Consider the following 18286-nt stretch of genomic DNA (forward strand, 5'->3'; position numbering starts at 1 on the left):
TGGGTCCCGGGGGAATAAGGGTCATTGGATATTAAGAAGTTGATCAGCAGTGTCATGGCTGCGGCGACATCCCATACTCTAACCGCACTCAGCAGTGTCAGGCAAACATCCATATGCAGGGGCCCGGCACCACCATCTTTCTGAAAACTGCACAGGTGCAGTGGCGTAGCTACCATAGAGGCAGGGTAGGCAGTTGCTATGGGGCCTGAGCAGGAGGGGGACCCCAGTGAGAAGGTAAATGCATGTTTCCTTCTGCTTAACCCCTTATGTACTGCAGTGTGTAAGTGACCCAATGTTTACTTACATGCTGCAACACAAAAAAAGGGTTAAGGAGCAGAAGACATAGATCTCTGCTTCACTGCACTGATAACCTCTGACCTCTCTTCTCCAGCTGGCAATCAAGTAGGAAAGGAAAATGTGCAGAGCTCCATGCAGAGGTCAGGGGTTATCAGTGCACCAGCAGTAAAGCATATATGCACAGTGCTTGTGCGGAGACAAGGGTGGCCCTTAAAAATTTTTTGCTATGGGGCCCTGTGAATCCTAGCTACACCCCTGCACAGGTGCCTTAACGATCCAGCCCATGTGCTGTGTTCACACAGCTGATGAATAGGAAAATACCTGCCTGGAGCATTCCTAATAATGAAGAGGGCGGAGAGGAGGGACAGAGAGGTTGTGCCAGCCTAATGCATACACAGTCTCGGCCACGGCCGTTTGGCACAGGGCTTCAAGTTTAAGAGTGGTTTTTTAGGACAATAACTGCCAAACAGACCCCAGGACAGATCTTGGATTAAAAGCAGCTATCCGAAAGTACAAGTGGTTTGGAGGGGTCAGATTGTGGGTACAGAGTCACTTTAAGTGAAAGAAAGGATGCGGTGGGAAGGGGTTAAGCCTAGCCCTGCGTGCTGTAACAGAATAGTAACAATATGAGTGATCACTACAGAGCAGGACCGGAGACTTAAAGGGCATTTGGCAAAAGAAAGAAAATGAAAGTGCGTTCCCATTTACAGTAATCTGCATAATAATAATTACTCGCCCATTGATGTTATTACCAATAGTGATTGAAGTGGAGCTAAAATAAAAGAGTGAATCCCTGTTCATATATCATCACATAGGGGGAAGCAGACGCTCTCGGCTTCACAGCTTTTCCACTGTCACTTTTATGGAGATATAGCCGATTAATGTTAAAAAATGATCTCTTAAAGCGACAGTAACTCACCATTTACAATGCCTCATAAACCAAGTTCTCGGATCCTGGCGATAATTCCTGCCATTACAAGCCCTGATTACTTCATCTGCTTGGACAACCCTACATTGTAGCCGCTAATGAAAAAAATTCACTTTTTTTCCTTGCCTGAAATAATTCCATTAATTTAAGTAACGACAGGTTCTGCCGGCGTAATACTCGGGGGTTATTACAGATGTGCATTAACCATAGTGTGCAATTTAGTTAACAGATCCTGCGCCGCGGCCTCACATGTGAATTAAAGCATCTATTTAAGCTGACCTTTTCCCAGCTCCGGTATCACAGAACTTCATGTAATGACTCCGGAGATCTAGTTAAAAATGGGTCTGATAGGAAGTAACACTTTATCACACATCCCCCCCTCCCCCAGCCCAGTATGGAGGATAATGAGAGGGGCTGCGGAGCTGAACTGAAGCCGAGGGAGAATTCTGCTGTTCTGCTGCTGATACATCACATCTCCCTGTGTGATGAATTGTCTATATGCATAATACAGCGCATACACTCTTCCTAGGATATTTGATAGCCACCTATATCTGAAATGTTTATGCTGTGTAATCGATCATTGGAGAATGGCGTTTTAAGCTTAGGGTGAACTGAAACATATCAAATGCCCCTTAGGTTTTATAAAACCACTACTCACCAGGGATATAACTTTTAGCCCACTAGAAGCCAGGGGTATACCTATTAAACCACTAGACACTAGGAATATAACTATTAAACCACTAGACACCAGGGAAGTAATTATTAAACCACTAGACACCAGGGATCTAACTTTTTAAGCGACTCTGTACCCACAATCTGTCCCCCCCAAACCACTTGTATCTTCAGATAGCCGCTTTTAATCCAAGATCTGTCCTGGGGTCCATTCGGCAGGGGATGCAGTTATTGTCATAAAAACAACTTTTAATCCGGCAGCGCTGTGTCTAACTGCCGGGCATTCCTAATGATGAGGAGGAAGGACAGAGAGGGTGTGCCAGCCTAATGCATATACAAATGTAAGCCCCGGCCATTAGACACATCGCTGCAGGATTAAAAGTTGTTTTTATGACAATAACTGCATCCCCTGCCGAACGGACCCCAGGACAGGTCTTGGATTAAAAGCAGCTATCTGAATGTACAAGTGGTTTGGGGGGGGGGGGGTCAGATTGTGGGTAGAGTTGCTTTAAATCACTAGACAACAATGAAGTAATAATTAAACCACTAGGTACCAGGATAAAATTAATAAACTACCATACAGCTGGGATGTACAGTAAGTATCAAACCACTGGACACCAAGGATGTAAGTATTAAACCATTAGACACCACCAGGATGTAAGTATTAAACCATTAGACACCAGGTATGTAACTATTAAACCACTAGACACCAGGGATGTAAGTATTAAACCACTAGACACAAGGTATACAGCTATTGGACCATTAGACACCAGAGATGCAACCATTAAACCACAAGACACCAGAAATATAACTGTTAAATCACTAGACACCAGGGAAGTAATTATTAAACCTCTAGACACCAGGGATGCAAGTATTAAACCTCTAGACACCAGGGATACAACTATCAAAGCAATAGACACCAGTTCAAGATCTGTCCTGGGGTCCGTTCGGCAGGTGATGCAGTTATTGTCCTAAAAAACAACTTTTAAACTGGCAGCCATGTGTCAAACGTCCGTGGCCTACAGAATCTGTGCCCTAACTTTGCACCACCCTTTCGTCCCTCCTCCCCATCCTCTTCATCATTAGGAATACCCCTAGAACATTTTCTCCATGCTACAGGTGCCTTAACGATCCAGCCCATGTGCCGGGCTGACACAGGTGATGAATAGGAGACAATCTGCCTGGAGAGTTCCTAATGATGAAGAGGGTGGGAAGGAGGGACAGAGAGGGTGTGCCAGCCTAATGCATACACAATCTAAGCCACGCCCTTTGGGCACGAGGCTGCAAGTTTAAGAGTTATTTTTTAGGACAATAACTGCATCACCAGCCGAACGGACTGCAGGATAGATCTTGGATTAAAAGCAGCAATCCGAAGGTACAAGTGGTTTGTGGTGGGCAGATTGTGGGTACAGAGTCGCTTTAAACCACTAGACACCAGGGAGAGGATTTATGAAGACTGGCGTACAAGTACGCAGGTCTTATATTAAGCCCCGCCCCCTTTTCACAGCAGGATTCACTAAGAAGCATACGCCTCTTAGTGAATCTGGTAGGTCGGGCAGGAGTAGATTTGCGCCTGCGAGAAGGCATAAATCATGATAAATGAGGTGCAGGAGGAGGCCACGCCTCCTCACCGCCTCATCACGCCCCCGCAAGCTCCGCCAGCCCGCCCATCGGGCGAGCGGGGTGCACGGGAGGCGTATGCTAGGAAGAAGGGGCAAATCTGCACTTCCTCCCTGGCACATGCCTCTGGCGTAAGCGGACACCAGGGGTATAACTACTAAACCATTAGACACCAGGGATATAACTATTAACCCACAAGATACCAGGGATGTAACTATTAAACAAGTAGACACCATGGGGGACATTTCTTAAGTCCGGTGTTTTCTGCGCCGGGCGTAAAAATGTCCCCGCATCACCAACAGTACGGAGATTTATGTAGAGGCTCTACATAAATCCTGCGCGCACCAGTGTGTGCGCCAGGAAACCTACGCCAGCTCAGGGGTTTCCTTATAATTTCCTTATCATTTTTCACGCCGAAGAGTCCCAGAGTCCGCCTGTTTCGCCCCCTCCACACCCCCTCCCCGCCCCCTTGGCGAACCTGGCCCAAAACGACTATTTACGAATAAATTTATTTACATTGCCCATTTTACGCCAAAAAATACAACTTTTTCGTTTGATAAATTTCCCCCCTTGGGTGTAATTATTGATTACTGCAACCCAGGGATAAAATTACTGATCTATCAATAGATCCATTAAAGACCGGGGAATAATTATAGATCCACTATTAAACCAGCATGGATATACTGCTAGAATACTATTATAGACCAGGGATATACTACTAGAATACTATTATAGACCAGGGATATACTGCTAGAATACTATTATGGACCAGGGATATACTACTAGAATACTATTATAGACCAGGGATATACTACTATAATACTATTATAGACCAGGGATATACAGTAATACCTCGGTTTTCGAACGCTTTGGAACTCAAACTGCTTGGTATTCGAACGAAAATTTACCCAGAAGTAGTGTTTGGAATTCGAACTTTGCTCAGTTTTCAAACGTTTTTGCGAGCATGGATGGTGGGTTGTACCTGGCGAGTTAAGCAGTGGTGAGGGTTCACATACAGTACAGTGCTGTATAAGACTGCTGGAGTGCATATACAGTGCAGTAGTAGTACAGGCAGTGCACCACCATCTCCCATACATTACAGTGCTTGGATGGGGGGGGACGCTATACAGTAAAGGATGGGTAAGGAGTTGGTGACTACTGTACTATAATTGCTGGTTCTGATGAACATTTCTTATGTTTAATGTCCTGTACAGTATAGTGCTGTTCTGTACTGTACTGTAGTGATTATACTGAGCACTTATCAGTGTAATAAATGAATATTGTAGGTAATTATTGGTGGCTGGAACCAATTAATCACATTTACATTATTTCCTATGGGAAGACACTGCTCGGTTTTCAAACTGCTTGGTTCTCAAACTGCCTTCCGGAACCAATTAAGTTCGAGAACCAAGGTACCACTGTACTACTATAATACTATTATGGACCAGGGATATACTACTATAATACTATTATGGACCAGGGATATACTACTATAATACTATTATAGACCAGGGCTATACTTTTATAATACTATTATAGACCAGGGATATACTACTATAATACTATTATAGACCAGGGATATACTACTAGAATACTATTATGGACCAGGGATATACTACTAGAATACTATTATGGACCAGGGATATACTACTAGAATACTATTATGGACCAGGGATATACTACTAGAATACTATTATGGACCAGGGATATACTACTATAGTACTATTATAGACTAGGGCTATACTACTAGAATACTATTATACACCAGGGATATACTACTAGAATACTATTATACACCAGGGATATATTACTAGAATACTATTATACACCAGGGATATACTACTAGAATACTATTATACACCAGGGATGTAATTGTAGATCCTATAGATATCAGGAATATAATTATTTATCCAGTAGGTGTCATGGATAAAATATAAATTTTTTATAATTATAGACCCACTAGAAACCAGGGATATATTTCTTGGCCCACTAGACACCAGGGTTATAATAGAGACACTGTTAGAAAGTTCTTCAGTTGCTTATTTGGAATTTTAATAGTTTTTAATAAACTGTGAGAACCTTAAAATCGTTCTTGCACAATTTTGCCTATGAAGTATATGGTGCTTACTGGTACTACAGCTGTAAGAATGAAGCCCCAGGCCTATTTTCTGGACCTTAAACACAGCAGTATATCAAACCTGGTAGAATGGATTTTTTACTGCATCATTAGATACCACATAAATCTCTTTTAGTTTTTGGATTTTGCCGATTTCATAGCCTGAATAATGCTGACAATAGGCGACTGTGTCACTGGGTTCATCTTTAACAATTGTCTACTATACAAATAATCCATTACTGGGAAGAAGCATACTAGCTTATTTGTATAACCATGATATACCCTGACCTGCAGTATCTGCCTTCCTATAATTAAAGGAAATTTCTATTAAAATGCATTCTGTTAACATTTTTCTTGTACAGCTTTGCCCTGCTGTGCTCCCTCTCTATCTATATTGCATATTTTACCATATTTTGATGTTTTCGTGATTGCTATTTTCTGCCTGACAGCTTCTTCTAGTGAACTGAATAGAGGTTTTTGCATTTCCAGCTCTTGGAGGCATGTGGGCTGTTATGTGGCTGTTATGTGGTCCTGTTATAATAGCTTTGTGATATTCTGCTGGTGGAGTCATGGTGTACATACATTGCACACTGATTTACATCCTAAGTTACACCCTGCTAGTGGGGTCACTGTGTACATATATTACACTACTTATCCTGTACTGATCCTGAGTTACATCCTGTATTAGACCATGTGCAGACTACATAAGAGACCGGAACGGCCAGGCTCTGAAAAGATCATCTTTGCAGCGACAGAGTTCTGATGCTGGCACATCCGCTGCACACTATGAGCCGCTCGCTCCATAGTATGCACTTGCAGCGGCCACATTTTCTGTGGCCGCTGCAAGAGATCCCGGCCAGAGCATAGACGCTCCAGCCGGGATTCCATAGAAGACAAGGCAACGTATCTTTTTGTAAAAAGTACGGTTGTTGTTGCCAATTGCAACAATGGCCGTACTTTTACGAAAATATAGGTTGTTTGAACATAGCCTTATACTCAAGAGCTGCACTCACTATTCTGCTGGTGGAGTCACTGTGTATATACATTACATTACAGATTATGATTTACATCCTGTATTATACCCCAGAGCTGCACTCACTATTCTGATGGTGAGGTCACGGTGTACATACATTACATTACTTATCCTGTACTGATTCTGAGTTACATCCTGTATTTCTTTTATTAAAATTTTAAACATAACAATAAATAAATACAGAAATAACACACCATATCTGACCAGAACAAAACAATAGAAAATGAAACCATAACATAAAGCACCGGTCCATCCCCACACTCATTCTTCCACACATACAACCCATATACCTATATACAATATATACACAATATAAACTATTTAGCTAAACATATTAATAAACTATATACACTACAAACCTATATATACTACTATATACTATACACTTATAAACACACCTATATACAATGCACCACTATATACTATACACCTATAAACACACCTATATACACTACTATGTACAATACACTTCTATATACTATACACCTATATAAATAACTAAATGTGAACCCCCTGGCCCAGTTGCATTGTGCACAACCTAATACCACAGACACAATTCTACTCAACCCAACACCAACTAAACAAGACATCATTACACAAATAAACTAAAACTAAACAAGACACGATACCAAATAATAACCTACAACTAAACAATACATATAATATTTTTAATTTTTTTTTTTTTTTTTTTTTTTTTTGGCCCTGAGCTGGTCCCGCATCCCATGCCCCCAGTACATGATCACGGACGTCCATGAACCAGCCCAGGATTTTTTATATATATAAAAGTCCCCACAAAGTCCCACAGAAGCCCCCTCCCCCCTTTTACCCACCACCCAACCTAGCACTAAACCCGAACCCCAAGTGCAAACAAAACATATATAATATATACAGTATATACAATTTATACAAACATACAAAGATAATCACAAAGACAATCACAATACACAAACTTTTGAAAAAAATATATAACATACTAAACCCAACAATAATGAGACTTCTCAGCCCCACACACAACCCGAAAACCCAAGTTCAGTACCTGCAAGCCCTATACTCCAGTATCTCTACAGCACAAAACAAAAGATTAAGGTGCCAGCATCAGCCCACCACCAGGAGAGGAGACGCAGGCTAAGGAACCTTATAGGCAAAGCCCCTCCAAAGACAAGAGGCCCTACCAGTCCCCAGCCTCTCGTACTCCAGAGAGCGCACCTTCACCAGGTCACCGAGTGTGCCCCTAACCACCTCATCCACAGGGGGCGCTGTGCCCCTAACCACCTCATCCACAGGGAGGATTTTACGCTGCGTCGACACTAAACACCGTGCACTCCACGTGTGGTACCTGACCACTATGCTGACTAGGAATAAAGTGCTCCGGTCCCAGCCACCAAGGTTTCTGAATGCTCCATAGGCCCATTCCGCATAGGAGAGACGGGCCAATCTGGGCCACCCGATGGAAGCGCCCACCCTGTTGTAAACCTCTGTATTAAAGGGACAATGAAGCAGAAAATGCTCCATGCTTTCCAGCATGCCTCCACACTCCTCCCGGGGACATCCCCGATCCTCAGAGCTCCTGCACTTCAGATTGTCCCTCACATACAGTTTCCCATGGAAGCAGCGCCAAGCCAAGTCCCAAAACTTCAAGGGGATCCTGATGGAATTCAATAGGCCCAAACCAACCTCCAGATCCCGACTTGGGCAATCCTTGAGCGCCAGCGGTTTTTGGAAATGGGACGACAGGACCCTATTGTCAAGGAATTTCCTCGACAGAGTCCTAATCTCCCACATCCCCAAACCCCACCGACGAATGGCCTTCAGAACCAGGGTAGCATAAGCCGGAAGATGCCCGTGTGGTGTGCGGAGATCCTTCACTTGCCCTCCTGTCTCCCATTCCTGGAAGAAAGGCCGAAACCATCCCCTACAGGAGAATACCCACGGAGGAGCCCTCTCTTTCCAGAGGTTTGCAATGTTGGTCTTAAGAAAGGTATTCACCAGGAACACCACGGGGTTGACCATACACAACCCCCCTTGTCTCCTCGTACGGTAAGTAACCTCCCTCTTGACTAGGTTCAGTCTATTCCCCCATAACAGTTGGAAGAACACACTGTAGACCCGAGTCCAGAGAGGTTCTGGCAAAATGCAAACACTGCCCAGATATATCAGCAAAGGGAGCAGGAAAGTTTTGATCAGGTTAACCCTTTCCCTGAGGGTCAAAGACCAACCCTTCCACTGATCCACCCTCTGAGCGGCGATCTTAAGCCTGCTGTCCCAGTTTTGTTTGGGGTAATCCCCTTGGCCGAATTCGATGCCGAGAACTTTTGCAAACTCCTGGGGCTCTGGAAGGGTGTCCGGGAGATCAAATCCAGGATCTCCACCTCCCAGCCAGAGACTCTCACACTTATCCTGGTTGATCTTGGACCCAGATGCCTCTGAGTAGCGCTCCACCTCTGACATCACACACCGCACCTCCTCTTGCGAGGAGACGAATATGGTGACATCATCGGCGTACGCTACCACCCTCAAAGTGGGATCCGGCACCGCAGGGTCCATTCTCACCCCTGCCAACGGTCCACAATCAATCCTCCTAAGGAAAGGATCAATTGCAAACACGTACAACAGTGGGCTCAAAGGGCAACCCTGATGGACACCAGACCCAACCTCAAAAGAGCGGCCAATCCAACCATTCACAAGCGGGAAACTCTCTGCCCCTGTATACAAGGTCTTAAGCCAATCAACAAAAACCCCCGGCAGGCCATATCTCAGAAGAACAGACCAGAGGTACTCATGGTTAACCCGATCAAACGCTTTTGCCTGATCCAAGGACAGCAAGTACCCCTTCCAATGACCCACCCTACCCTGCTCCACAGCCTCCCGGACACCGAGCACAGCACTAAAGGTACTGCGGCCTGGAACAGAGCAATGCTGGGCCCTCGAAAGGAGCTGGGGTGCAAACTTCACCAGCCGATTAAACAGCACTTTTGCCAGAATCTTTCTGTCCGCATTGAGAAGCGCTATGGGACGCCAATTCTCAATGCGGGACGGGTCTTTACCCTTTGACAAGATAATCAAGGCTGACCTCCTCATTGACCTCGGCAGAGTGCCTGAGGAGAGACACTCATTGAATACCTCAGTCAAGAGGGGAACCAAAGTGTCCTTAAAGGTCTTATAGAACTCAGATGTTAAGCCATCTGGACCGGGTGACTTCTTGAGGGCAAGACCATCAATAGCCACCCTGACTTCCTCTTCTTGGATCATCTCTGTCAAAACGTCAAGAGAGGGGTCTACCCCTGGTTCAGGGACGGTTTCAGTCAAGAAAGCTGAGGCCTTATCCCGATCTAGATCTTTCCTCCCCAAGAGGTGCGAGTAAAAGGATCTGACGATCTCCAGGATCCCCGATCTGGACCTTTTCAGGGATCCTGTACTATCAATCAGTCCTGAGACGATTTTACTATTCACTGACATCTTGCAGTTTCTGTAAGGGTCGGGCGAGCGGTACTTCCCGTAATCCCTCTCAAAAACCAAAGATGCGTGTCTATCATACTGGCACCTCAGTAGCAAGGCTTTCACTCTGGAGATATCATCACGACTACCTCCAGTCGAGACAAGACGTTCAAGTTTCTTCCTCAGGCCCTGGTACAGGCGATACCTGTCCAGACTCCTGAGGCTCGAGAGCTGGCGGAAGAATCCCGCAACCCTTTTTTTGAACATCTCCCACCACTCTGACTTACTGCTACAAAGGCCCAGCAATGGTACCTGGCTCTGAAGAAAATCCTCAAAGGACTGTCTTATTTCCGCTTCTTCCAAGAGAGACGAATTGAGCTTCCAGTAGCCTCTACCCATCCGGGGGGTCTCTGTAACATTCAGAGAAAACAAAATTAAACAGTGGTCGGAGAACTCCACCTCAACAACGGACACCGCTGAAGAGACGGCTTCCTCCTTTAAATAAAACCTGTCTATCCTGGACCTACAACTACCCCTATGATAGGTGAATCCCGCGTGGCCTGGTGTATGCCGGATGTGAACATCCACCAGGCGAGCCTCACTAGCTATACTATTCAGAGCGACGCCATCATAAGTCAGCTTGTCTCTGGAACCTCCCCTATCCTGGGGCCTCGTGACAGCATTGAAGTCCCCTCCAAAGACCACCTGCCGACTTGTAAAAAGATAGGGCTTGATCCTCATAAAGAGACACTTCCGATCCCACTTGGACTGTGGACCATAGATGTTAATAAGGCGAAGTTCTTGTCCCTTCATGAGGACGTCTAGAATCAGGCACCTCCCCATTTCTAACTCAATAACCCGTCGGCATTCTACCGGTGCGGCAAAAAGTACCGCCACCCCGCTATACGGCTCGGCCGCAAGAGACCAGTAGGAGGGCCCATTCCTCCATTCCCTTCTGGCTTTAAATATAGATGACATGTCTGTTAGCCTGGTCTCCTGCAAAAAGAAAATATCAGCATTAATGTGGGCAAAATAATCATAGGCTGCAAATCTAGCCGTATCTGACTTAATGCTGGCTACATTAATGGAAGCCAGCGTCAACGGAGAGGGTGCCGCCATCATGGGTGATTGAGTTAGACAGCTTTCTTTTTCCCACTATCCTTTCCATCCTGCCCGCCACCTTCCTCATCTGACGATGGTTTACCCCTCTTTAGTGAAACAGATGTATCCATGTCCCCTTTATTTAGCTTTTCCTCGTCCTCTGACCCTGGGCAGATCCTCCCCCCAAAGGAAATACGTTCCCCAGGGAGAGAGGATTCGACGTCCCCTGCAGGCCCCTCCGTCATCGCACCAACCAGAACCTCACCCTGTGCCTCCTGCACCTCTGAGGAGGAAATATCCTGGAGGGTTTGGAACCGGTTTGAGAGACCAATCAGAGGGAGGATGGTTGTACCTTCCTTTGGCATCTGGGGGGTGGGAGAAGATCTTACATCCCCCCTTTTCTTATTCTTTTTAGTACCCCGCTTGTGCTCCACCCATCTCCCACTATCCTCATCCGCGCTCTCACCATGGGAGGACAGTGGAGAGATGGCACCTTCTTCTTTCCGAATCCTCCAAATCTCCTCATCCAGATCACTGTCCCTCAGAGCCTCAGCAGTAAGATTGGCCTCAGGGATGAGATCAGAGGTCACCACAGTTGCGCAAGGCTCCTGAGACTCCCCCATCTCCCTCTCCCTTTGGCGCTTATCCCGACGCCTCAGTTGGGCTGGCGTCTTTTGCTTACTTTTCTTCCCTGGCTCTTTTACTCCTTCACCTCCGCCAGCTGCCCCCCCAGTAGATTCCTCCTCACGACCTTTCTCCACCGGGGTAACAACTGCATTGGCAAAGGAACGAGGGCAGCGACTGAATGGGTGACCTAAGTCACCACACAGGTGACACCTAACCTCCACACAGGATGCAGCGAGATGGCCTATTTCCCCACACAATGAGCACTTCGTCACCGTGCACCTAGCACTAAAATGTGTGGGGTCACCGCACCTGTGACAGAGCTTAGGCTGACCCCGGTAGAAGACCTGGATTCGATCCCTTCCTAGGAAGGTGGCAGATGGTATGTGGGTAACGGTGTTTCCTGAATATCTAAGTTTGACCATAAAGGTCCAAGCCCCTGACCAGATGCCATATTCGTCCCTGTTCTTTTTTGGGACTTCCACCACCTCTCCATACCGGCCAAGCCACGTCATGATGTCAATACAAGAGAGTGATTCGTTACGGGTTAAAACGGTCACTCTCTTGACGTTATTTTGGCGAGACACCGCCTGAATGGCAAAGTCTCGCCAGCCGGGCTCATCCTTTACCAGCTCATAGTTAGACCAAAAAAGCTCAAGCCCCTCCGGCCGAACAAAGCTGATATCGAATTCAGGGGCACCAAAGGGATGTATCAAGGCAAAGATGTCGGCTGCCTTGAAGCTCATCCTCAGCAGGAGCTCAACAACTTTAGATCTTGGGGGACATGTATCACTGCCTCTCCACCTCAGACGGACCACATTCCTTCGGACACCGCCTGGCCCGGCTGTTGGGAGAGACCACACAGTTTCCCTACCCCTTTCCTCTCGGAAGGCTGCAAGGCCATGCCTTTCTATCAAGAAAGACAGATCAACCTCCCTACCCTCTACATTGATTGTTCTCTCCCCTCTCTTTAAGGCCTGCAGGACACGTCGATGCAAGTCACCATCCCTAGGGCCCGAGGACGAGGAAAGCCCCCCCACTTCCCCCAGCGGCAACATTTGCATAGCTGCGTACCGCTGCTGCAGCCGCTGGGGGTGCAACTGGACCAGGCCCTATGCTCCCACCACTAGTCTGTGCCCCTTCACCACCCTCCTCCACATAATCCATACCCACACCAATACCACCTGTCACACTGCCCCGACCACCCTCCAAAGCCCCAGACAGATTCCTCCCCACATTCACTCCTGCCTTCCCCCCCACATTAATTCCCCCATTCACACTGGGTGGACCGGTGTGTTCTGGGACAGAAAGAGATTTTGTACCATCAGCGTCATTGGGTACCAGGACCGGAGCCACCTCCACAGGACAGGCCACTGGTCCCTTAAGAAAGGACCGAACAGCCTGCCTGGACTGTTTAGAGGCAGCCCCTGCCCTATTTCTGCTGGTACCCTCTGCCTCATCAGTACTAGACTCCTCAGCACGATCTGGTCCAGCAGCACCAATACAAAATAAAGGCTTTAGTCCAGTCTTTCTTTTGGGAGGCGAAGACATCTTAGCCCCGGCAGCATCTCGGCGACGACACCGCTGCCCCAAAGGAACAGCAGTGCCAGCGCCAAGCACCACCGGAGCTCCCGCAGCTGACTCCGGCACACAGCCGCTCCCCCCTCCCGTCAGGGAGCGAGCTGATGTACCAGTGCCTTTAACGTTACTGCCCACCGCTGGGCCACCTCTCCTACCACTGCCCGCCACTGGGCCAATATCACTGTCCGACCTTACGGCCGGTTCCTCACCTGCTCCACCTCTGCTACTGCAAACAGAGATGGAGCCCACCGCCATACTAGACTCCATACTCTCCCCATTCTCCTGCACTGAGTCCACAACAGAACTCAGGCCGGGCTGAGATATGGGGTTCACACAGTGAGCTGACCCTGAGGCCAGTCCGGGGGGCACAGGGAGGGGGGAATATACAAATGTTACCTGCTCCTGAAGCTTGGTGGTCTTTACCTTGGTCTTTCTCCCAGGCGCCTCCTCTGGTAACTCATCTCCGAATACGAAGTCCTGGAGGCGCCCTGGTGACTCCAGGAGCTGGATCTGGGCCATCAGCGCCCCTCCCTGGTAACTGGTGTTGCTTTCATCCCCCGAACAGCGGCTAGATGACAATGCTGCTTGCCCTGCAGGGAGCCCACTGTATGGGGTCTGTTGTTGCGGACCCCCGGGTGGATTCGGCTCAACATCACATACCTCCGCAGCGTCTCCTTCCTCCTCCACCCGGCTCTCTGGCTGGAGCCCTCTCAGCCCTCTCTGCTTTTCTCTCTCCATTTCAGCAAATCTGTCGTCATTCTGCAGTTTCTCTTTAAATGGCCCACTGTTCTCCAGAATAAAAGTTCTCTTTGTCATTAGCTTTTTGATATCGGCTTTCAGATGCTTCATTTTCGCTGATAGCTCAGCCTTTTGCTGCTTAGCAGCAGTGTCCATTAATGCTTTTACAGCACATACCTCCTCCTGGAGCTTGTACAGCTGGTTCCTGGTGTCCTCATACCCATGGAGGCTCGCAGCAATCCGGAGGCCATAGGTCTGCCCCGTCTCTTGAGACCGCGGCACCCCCCAGTCTTCCTCCACACCTCCATGGGCAGACTGCCTTGCTCCAGGAGGAGTGTCACTGCTCACACTTTCATGGTTTGGTTCCACAGCCACTGTAGTGCTGCTGGTGCTTGCAGTTCCACAGCTAGTTGTAGCCTTGCGGCTACCCTTTGTTATCTCTGGTTCAGGGGCGGCTGGAGAAGCATCGCTGCACCTCCTAGCAGACCTCCTCAGCCCTTGTACCTCTGATGGTATTCCCTCTGTTGGTCGCTGGATTCCTCTGCCCCCCACGGTCCTGGTTCGGGGGGCAGGAGTTGGGACTCTCCTTGGCTCGCTCATGCCTGAAAACCTGCTCCCTCCCTGGGGAGGAGAGAGCAGGCCCAGGGGCAGATCTTCCTTGCCTGGAGCTCAGGAGCAGCAGACTCGCACAGCCTCACACAGCAGGACCACACCCAAAACTAATTGGATCACCACTCCAGAGCTGCACTCACTATTCTGCTGGTGGAGTCACTGTGTATATACATTACATTACAGATTATGATTTACATCCTGTATTATACCCCAGAGCTGCACTCACTATTCTGATGGTGAGGTCACGGTGTACATACATTACATTACTTATCCTGTACTGATTCTGAGTTACATCCTGTAATATACCCTAGAGCTGCACTCACTATTCTGATGGTGAGGTCACTGTGTACATACATTACATTACTTATCCTGTACTGATCCTGAGTTACATCCTGTACTATACTCCAGAGCTACACTCACTATTCTGCTGCCGTTGACCAATAGCACAAAGATGAGTAAAAACAAAAAAAATAGGCCAGTTAACTTCCTACAGTGCGATCTGACCGCAGTGTCGTAGTAAATTGCTTTTTGGATATAAAAGCGATCTTGGCGGCCTGCAGATCTGCTGCTCTCCTTTCATGTTCTGCCTCCTCATCAGTAATTCTATGAAATGACTGCACTCAAAGAACACGCCATGATGGGCCAGACAAATGGGATTCCTCGAATTATAGGTGACTATTATTGTAGGTGACCTTGTTTCTTTATTCCCTCATCCTTCTAGCAGGAGAAGATTATAGACAGCGGTGGGGAGGTGGGGGATTAGAGGCTCACATTCTGGAGACATGCAAATTGCAACAATGTATTAGTTGTTAATTAAAGGGGTAGTCCAGCGAAAAGCTTTTTCCTAGTAATTGAAACACATTACAAAGTTATATAGCTTTGTAATATGCTTCAATCACCTATCTGCCCCCCTTCCCTATCTTCCCCCCCCCCCCTCAATTCCCCACCAGAAAGAGAAGTAAACTCATTCTTACCTAATGACTGTTGACCCCAGGCTTTACTGTGGCAGCCATTTTGTGACAATGACATCATCAAGAGGGAGGCGGGTCTAAGCCCTGTTAGGCCAGCCTCCCTTTGTCAGATGACTCAGGTTGCTCAGCTCTGATTGGCTGAACAAGCTGTAAGCCATCTAACAGTTTTACAGAGTCAGTTAGACATCACAGGAGTCAAAGTGCATCATGGGAAAGCCCAAACCAGGAAGTAAAGAAAAATGAAGACACCAACTGGAGCTTCAGGGACCTGCAAACAGTGGGAAATTAAAACAGAGACAGACTCCGGAGGGATAGTAAGTGTAAAAACTATGTTTGATTGATGGCGCAGTTTATAGTAGGAATGGTCATTGTTGCCCACAAAAACCAATCACAGCTCTGATTGGTTTCTGTGGGCAACTCTTAAAGAGTTAAAGAGGCGAGGCCAAGATAATGAAGTGCTCCTGGCAGCAACCCCTCTCACTGCTCATAATCACCAGCTTCTCTGCCCCTCCATCTGTGATAGCCAGAAGCAGAGGCCCCATGGATCTTCATTGCGCTGTACGCATGGTGAGTTATTGAAGCCACTGCTGGAGTGAGAGAGTTCACCGCATGTGAGATGAAGAGGTGGAGAGAGCAACAATTACGAAATTTGAGAGTCATTACAGTCTGGGGCACTTCAGAGCAGCGGCCACGCCTCTTTGGCTCTTTATGCAGATGATCTATGTTTATTTCCTGGGGGAGCAGGCCACAGGGAAGTTCTAGGGGGAATAATGACCTGCAGCATCATATGTCCTAGGGGAGGTATAACCTGCATGTATTATATGTCCTAGGGGAGTAATACGCTGCAGCATCATACGTCCTAGGGGAGTAATAACCTGCAGCATCATATGTTCTAGGGGAGTAATAACCTGCAGCATCATATGTCCTACAGAGTTGTAATCTCTTGCAGTATCATATGTCCTAGGAGGAGTAATAATCTGCAGCATCATATGTTCTAGGGGGAGTAATAACCTGCATGTATCATATATCCTAGGGGGAGTAATAACCTGCATGTATCATTTGTCATAGGGGGAGTAATAACCTGAAGCAGCATATGTACTAGGGGGAGTAATAACCTGCATGTATCATATGTCCTAGGGGGAGTAATAACCTGCATGTATCATATGTCCTAGGGGGAGTAATAACCTGCATGTATCATATGTCCTAGGGGGAGTAATAACCTGCATGTATCATATGTCCTAGGGGGAGTAATAACCTGCATGTATCATATGTCCTAAGGGGAGTAATAACCTGCATGTATCATATGTCCTAAGGGGACTAATAACCTGCATGTATCATATGTCCTAAGGGCATACCTCCCAACTTTTGCAAAGAGCAAAGAGGGACATGTGCGCTGCGGTCCCAATAGCCACGCCCCCATAGCGACCCTCCATAGCCACGCCCCCATATCAACCCTCCATAGCCACGCCCCCATAGCAACCCTCCATAGCCACTCCCCTACAGTCACCACATGCTGCTGACTGAATAGTGCCCTATACAGTATCCAATCCCACCAAAAATGCCCTATATAGTATCCAATCCCACATTATAGTGCCCCACATAGTATCCAATGCCCCCATATAGTGACCAACATAGTATCCAATCCCCCACATAGTGCCCAATCCCCCACATAGTGCCCAATCCCCCACATAGTGCCCCACATAGAATCCAATCCCCCACATAGTGCCCCACATAGTGTCCAATCCCCTACATAGTGCCCCACATAGAAACCAATCCCCCACATAGTGCCCCACATAGTAGCCTATGCCCCCATATAGTGCCCCACGTAGTAGCCAATGCCCCCATATAGTGCCCACATAGTAGCCAATCCCTATATAGTGCCCCACATAGTAGCCAATCCCCCATATAGTGCCCCACATATTATCCAATCCCCCATATAGTGCCCCACATAGTAGCCAATGCCCCCATATAGTGCCCCACATAGTAGCCAATGCCCCCATATATGCCCCACATAGTAGCCAATCCCCCATATATGCCCCACATAGTAGCCAATCCCCCATATATGCCCCACATAGTAGCCAATGCCCCCAAATATGCCCCACATAGTAGCCAATGCCCCCATATATGCCCCACATAGTAGCCAATCCCCCATATAGTGCCCCACATATTATCCAATCCCCCCATATAGTAGCCAATTCCCCCCATTAGTGTGGCCCCAGCGGAAAAAACAATAAACCAGTAACTCACCTGTCCGCCGGTCCCAGCAGCTCCTCTCCCGGCAGAGCGCGCACTACCGTCATCCTCCGGGGCGGGCAGCAGGGTACAGAGTCACTGACTGAGCCGGAAGTGATTCATGATTGAGGCGGCAGGTCACTTCCGGCACAGTCAGTGTCTCTGTCACCCGCTGCCTGCCCCGGAGGATGACGGGAGTGCGCGCTCTGCCGGGACAGGAGCTGCTGGGATCGGCGGACAGGTGAGTTACTGATTTATTGTTTTTTTCGGTGGGGCCACATATAATGCGGGACACGGGGGGCCGTTCCGGGACCGCGGGACAGAAC

At 47.6% G+C, this 18286-nt stretch overlaps 1 protein-coding gene across 4 annotated transcripts in view; it reads left to right on the top strand.

Annotated features, from left to right (window-relative positions):
• Positions 1-18286, top strand: part of ALK (ALK receptor tyrosine kinase) — a 405981-nt gene that overhangs the window by 136256 nt on the left and 251439 nt on the right. The window contains exon 1 of one of the 4 annotated variants that reach the window (XM_069955320.1): positions 15965-16042. The exons of the other annotated variants lie outside the window; for them this stretch is intronic. The gene's annotated coding sequence lies outside the window, so the exon portion shown is untranslated. Of the gene's footprint in view, positions 1-15964; positions 16043-18286 lie in introns of those variants that run through there. 4 annotated transcript variants of the gene reach the window in all.

The sequence above is a fragment of the Dendropsophus ebraccatus genome, chromosome 15, assembly GCF_027789765.1.
Source record: "Dendropsophus ebraccatus isolate aDenEbr1 chromosome 15, aDenEbr1.pat, whole genome shotgun sequence".
Lineage (NCBI taxonomy): Eukaryota > Metazoa > Chordata > Amphibia > Anura > Hylidae > Dendropsophus > Dendropsophus ebraccatus.